The sequence below is a fragment of the Dipodomys merriami genome, unplaced genomic scaffold, assembly GCF_024711535.1.
Source record: "Dipodomys merriami isolate MVZ:Mamm:240054 unplaced genomic scaffold, mDipMer1.0.p SCAF_10, whole genome shotgun sequence".
In the NCBI taxonomy this organism is placed as follows: Eukaryota; Metazoa; Chordata; class Mammalia; order Rodentia; family Heteromyidae; genus Dipodomys; species Dipodomys merriami.
In genome coordinates, this window is record NW_027202271.1 from 52,226,932 (window position 1) to 52,232,926 (window position 5,995).

At 40.0% G+C, this 5,995-nt stretch overlaps 1 long non-coding RNA gene across 1 annotated transcript; it reads left to right on the forward strand.

Annotated features, from left to right (window-relative positions):
- The first annotated feature begins 1,954 nt into the window (after nucleotides 1–1,954).
- Nucleotides 1,955–5,200, forward strand: LOC138806046 (uncharacterized). Its single transcript, XR_011365723.1, has 3 exons — nucleotides 1,955–2,036; nucleotides 2,778–2,869; nucleotides 5,133–5,200. It is a non-coding gene; the product is annotated as an uncharacterized lncRNA (long non-coding RNA).
- Nucleotides 5,201–5,995: the final 795 nt, after the last annotated feature.

Below are 5,995 nucleotides of genomic sequence, written 5' to 3' on the forward strand. Positions count from 1 at the left end.
GGGAGGGGAGAAGAGTAGGGAGCAGGCGGGGTGGGGGGTGGGGGAAGGGGGGGGAGGGAGGTACCAGAGAAGGGGCTTTACTGCCAAACACACACACACACACACACACACACACACACACACGCACCACCCAACCCCTCTTTCTTCTTGCAAAGGCTAAAAGAGGCACAGAAAGTGCTAAGTTTGTAAAAGAGGCTGAAAAGATTCAGAAAAGTAGCATAAAGGGGCTGGGGAACGCCCCGTGAATTTTGAACAGAGAGTAGAAAAGGGACCCTAAAAAGCAATTAGTGATGCTGCTTGTAAATGAAGAAGCCTGTAGTTTGGGGTGGGGGGCGGTGCGGACAGCTGGAGGTAGGTAGGTATGCAGAGGCTGGTAGGAAGTAGAGAGGAATCCGAGCAGGTGAAGAGCGAGGGGCCAATTGGGCAAGGGGAAGGGGACCAGTGGGGAACCATTGCCCCCAATGCCTACTCTAAGCACGTCTTAGCTGCTCTAGACTTTAGTGGGGCTACTCAACCCTCCACCCTCCCTCTCCCCAAGCTTGATTTTGTCCCTTGGTAAGGCAGGGGAAGAGGACCAGCCCCTAGGAGATGAGCTATCTCTCCAGCCCTCTTGGTCTCTACTAACCACAAAGGAACCCCCATATGTTGAATAAGGGGAAATGACCCACTCTCTCTTCACAGCGGAGCGAGTGATGGACGCCCCCCAAGCCGTGTCTGCCTGAGTTTCTGGAGTGGTTTAGATAACAGCCAGTGGGGAAAGGCAAGGGAGCCAACAAATTAGCACTCTACAAATTCCACGTGCCCAAGCTGTGTAACATTCATGCTCAAACACCCTACTCAATGGCTCTAAAGATAATAATTTTACATTTCCAGCAGAATGTGCACACTGACAATTATCTGTATTCCTACTGTGTCTCGGCATCAACCAATAATCAAGAGAATTATGTTCCAGTTGAAAGCAGATTTAAATAAACAGACGCTAAATGGGAGCCAATAATAGATGTACCAAAATAGTTCAGGCAAGGAAGCAGCCATTCAAATACAGAGCTGTTTAGCGAGCCCAGCACACAGTACCTGGACCTAGGGGCTGATAGCTTCTGTCTGAGTTCACACAGGATGACATTTCTAAATGCCACCCTAAACCCGTTTCTCCCTCCCTGCCCTTCCTGGTCCTGTTCCCTGTCCCACACTCCTCTTTTCTTTCAACAAATATTCACAACACATGATCAACTAGGAACACTGGATCACCATTATACAACTTAACAATTCCTACCTGGCTTGGATTTTTGTGTCCCTCCGCTCAAGTTTTAAACTGAGTCATGCTAGAAAGTGTTAGTGAGGTGTTTTTCCCCCTTCTGTTTTTTGTTGTTTGTTGTTGTTTAAAGAAAACATGTTGCTTCAGGGAGAATGCATGCTGGAGCAGCAGAAGGATTGGAGGTCCACTATCTATGAGTTAAATAAACACATGTTTGTTAGAGTTTACTCTGTGAGCTAGGCATGGCCCTAGATTGAATGGCTGGTCCTAGGATGAGTGGCTGGTCTCTAGGCTGGTCCTAGCTTGAATGGCTGAATCCTAGGATAAAGGGTTGGTCCTGCCCTCAAAATCTTTTAAGCTTGAAGGGAGGGACTAAGGAGAACTAGAGACAGCCAGGTGGGCCTGTACACAATTTACACTGGGAACACTATAGAAGGATTCTGTCAAATGAAAACAAGGAGATGCCGTATGGAGCCAACTAGAAGGAGGTATAAGGAGAAATCTGGCTTTTTGGTAGCTCAACTGGAAGCTCATTTGTTGTGACAGAGAATGAAAAAGTACTAAATACTAAGTCAGAGGGGAAAAGAATAATTGTGAGTTCATTTTGTGACATTTTGACTAAGAAGTAGTAGATTTACACAGTCCCTGAGCCTGCAGAAATAACATTGGAAAACCATAAATTTACAAATTTAGAAACAACTGTTGAAGCATGAGAATAAGAGGAATTGCTAAGAGAGAAGGCATAGAATAAAACAAAGGGAAGGATATAAACCAAGTCCAGGTAAGTCCAGTTCAGCAAAAATATATTGAGTCACTGGACACTGGTGGCTCATGCCTATAATCATAACTGCTCAGGAGGCTGAGATATGAGGATACAGGTTCAAAGCCATCCTATGCAGGAAAGTCCATGAGACTCTTATCTCCAATAAACTACTTTTTAGAAAACCAGAAGTAGAGCTCTATCTCAAGTACTAGAGCTCTAGCCTTGAGCAAAAGAAGCTCAAGGACAGTAACCAGGCCTTGAGTTCAAGGCCCAGGATCGGCACAAAAAATAATAAAAATAAAAATAAATGTATGGAAAGTCATCACTGAACCCTAGGGAAATCTATTATATTTTCTTTTATTGTCTTCAAAACTTAGCCGAGGATCTGGCCTGCAATAAAAGCATTTAGTACTATTTTAGTATCTAAGTTACCACATTATGCACCTTCCACACTGTACAACAAATCACTGATTTGTTTGCTAAGTGTTCAAGGTATGGGTGAGGCATTTCTCTATCTCATGTATGCTTAACAATATAAAACTCAAGCTTTATTGAACATTATGATGCGTCAGATATGTTGTTCAGTATTTCGCAGGTGACTCTACAAGGCAGATTCTGTTAATTCTGTTTTCCAAGTAAGGAAATTGAATCTAGCAGTCCAAGCTATGAATTCTGGCTTGGTCAATTGCAAAGCTCTACTCTGAATCACAGACTCGTGGCTTCTGTACATAAAGATGCAACGTAATTTGAAATTCTTAGGAGCTTGCTTCCTGAAGATGAAGAGGAAATATCTGCTGGCAGTTGAAGAAGAATAACCAAAAGGGCAAAATGAGTAAAGGAATGTAGTACTGGTAAGTCACTAGTAAAACTTCTTGAAGAAAGAGTATTGATGAGACATTAGACATAAAGTTAGACCGTTGTAAGTATGGATCCCGCAACTTATCTATTCTGGCGCGTTGATAGCTCAGAGCCTTAATTTTCCTCATTTATGAGTAGACAATACCTTGTTTACAGGCAAATTTCTGCTTTCCACACTGTAGGAAATGCTGTAGAAAGTTCCCTGACCTGAGCATTCTATACTTGAGATGTTTTTCTTTCCCTTTAACAGATAAAACCCAAACCAAAAAATATGTAAGTCAAAAGGTTAAAAAGGCTTCAAATAGAAAGAACATCAAGAAGATAGGACCATATTTATTTGTTAAAGTATTCATAATGACTGTGTTCTGCTGGCTCACACCTATATTTATAACTACTCAGAAGGCTGAGATCTGAGGATCAATGTTTAAAGTCAGCCCAGGCAGGAAAGTTTCTGAGATTCATATCTCCAGTTAACTAAACCAAAATGGGAAGTAGAACTGTGGCTCCAGTGATAGAGCACTCATCTTGAGAGAAAAAGACAAGAGAGAGAGCAAGTCCCTGAGGTAAAAGCCCATTGCTGGCACACACACACACACACTCACTCACATACACACACACACACACTCACATACACACACACACTCACTCACACACACACACTCACACACACACACACACTCACACACACACACTCACACACACACACACACTCACATACATACACACACACTCACAAGTATTTAAAAAAGACATAATTATGAAAGTTTCTATTTATAAGTATTAGAAAAATTATATTAATTATATTAAGGGCCTGATGAAAGAACTGGATGTTTTTCTTTTGGAAACAATATCAAAGTAACAAAAAAAGCAACAAACGAACAAATAAACAAAAAAACTATAATTAAGAATAAGGTTAGACATTCTGTACCTTGGTTAGTGATTTTTATAAACTGTATCTCTTTTTACTTTGTAGTTACACATTATTCTAAATTCACACTATCTGTCAGGAAAAAAGAAAGCAATATGTCCCACTAACTTATTTGCTCAGGAGTAATTAAAGCCAAACAAGTAAAAGTTAAATTTCTTGCTTCTATTCAGAATTAGTTAAGAATAGTTTTATAAGAATATTTCATTCTAACATAATAGAAGTACCTGTTTAAAAATAACTGTGCTTTTAATTGGCTTTTCAGGACCACAGACAGATCATTAGTTATTTTATTTATTTATTTTACTCCCTGTCCAATGTATTTTATTTTATGGTCAAAAATAAAATTACATATGTATCCTAATGCTACAATAGTTATTTTAAAATGTTTAGCATTTTAACTAGCATACATTAGTTTTGGTGCTGTTGTTGTTGTCAGTCGTGGGGCTTGAACTCTGGGCCGGGGTGCTGGACCTGAGCTCTTCAACTCAAGGCAAGTGCTCTACCACTTGAGCCACAGCACCACTTCCAGTTTTCTGGTGGTTTATTGGAGATAAGAGTCTCATGGACTTTCCTGCCTGGGCTGGCTTTGAACCGTGATCCTCAGATCTCAGCCTCTCGAGTAGCTAGGATTACAGGTGTGAGCCACCAATGCCCAGCTGCTTACGTTAGTTTTACAAAGGGGGATTTCACTGTTACACTTCCACCCATGTGCACAATCTGTTCCAATAAATCTCAAAATTTATACTTTTCTTTGGAAGGATAAAAAGTCATGTTGGGAATCCTTGGTCATTAGTTTCTTTTCCCATTTTCATTTATTTTTGCTTTTCCATTTTAAGTTTCATTACTCTCTGTGCTCAGCAATGATTGATAGGAATAACCAAATACAGATTTATTTAAATTCTCCCCTCCAAATATCCTGGATACTTGAAAGCAAAACCTTTCTGTATTTGAGGTTGAATGTGTGCATAAAAGGAGGATGTAGAGAAGGGAGTTAATCAAAGCTCAGGTTAAAATTATCTTTCCTTTTAAATTACAAATAAATTGAAGAGTGCATCAATGCTACATCATGTTCATTTCTGCGCTAGAATCTTCTGCAGGTGAGGACAGATTTCACAGATGGTATTCAGAATAAAGAAAAGAGACCACTTGATACAAGTTAGTAACACTACATGTATCATTGAATTAAAACACTTTTACTTGCTAATAAGAGCTAGCTACGTTTTCTGTTTTGGAATACATTTCTTGTGTAAGCCTATTTTAATTCTACTTATTGTCATTTGTTATTGTTATTATTTCCTTGCTAAATGACTTTCCTGCTTCTATCCTAGATTCTCATTTCCATCTATCCAGAGCTATCCTTTTGACAGATGACAAGATTCTGTACTTGAAACCCTCCAAGAGTCTTCATATTTCAGTAAGAATAAAACTACTACATTGGCCTTCAGGTCAATTACTTTGTATGTCTTCTGTTATTCCTTTGCTCCTCATCCACCCAACTCTGCTCTTTCTCCATAAAATGCACACAGCTATGGCTTTTGCTCTTCAACTCCTTCGGGTCTTTCCTCAAAATGCCCCTTTCAACAAAGCCACCACAGATCACCTGGTACCTGCAATTCAAGCACTTTTCTTTATAACACCACCATTAAAGACACTGTATGTTTTGACTTATTCTGTGTATTGTCTGTCTCTCACACGAAAATGCAAGCTCCAGGGCTTTATCCAGACTGTATTTTTTGGTGAATGAACACATTCTAGGAATAGCAGTAGAGGGAATAGAGCTAAAGAGTGAGGCTGAAATCATTTAGAAGTTCTCCAGGAATATCTTGCACTATAGGTTAGCCGTAATCCCAAGCAAGCATATTGACCTCATTTCTTCATTTTCAAAAGAGGGTTGATAGCATCTACCAGGCCAAGGATGGTGGGATGAAGGTCAAATGCAACTGAATTTGTAAAATCTTTTAGAAACCTTTTGTACAAATGTAGATGATTCAGAGGGATGGGTGGTGGCATGGCTTCTGAACTCCTTGAGTCCAGTGTCTCCAGCTGGAGAGACACAAAGAGCAGAGATTAGGAATCGCTGCTTTGAGCCCAACTTTTTCAACCCAGCCATTCTACATTCCTCTTCCAGTGGTTGATAGCTTTTTGAGAATCATGAATGTTATTTAGTCTTGGTATGCCTCATTTTAAAAAA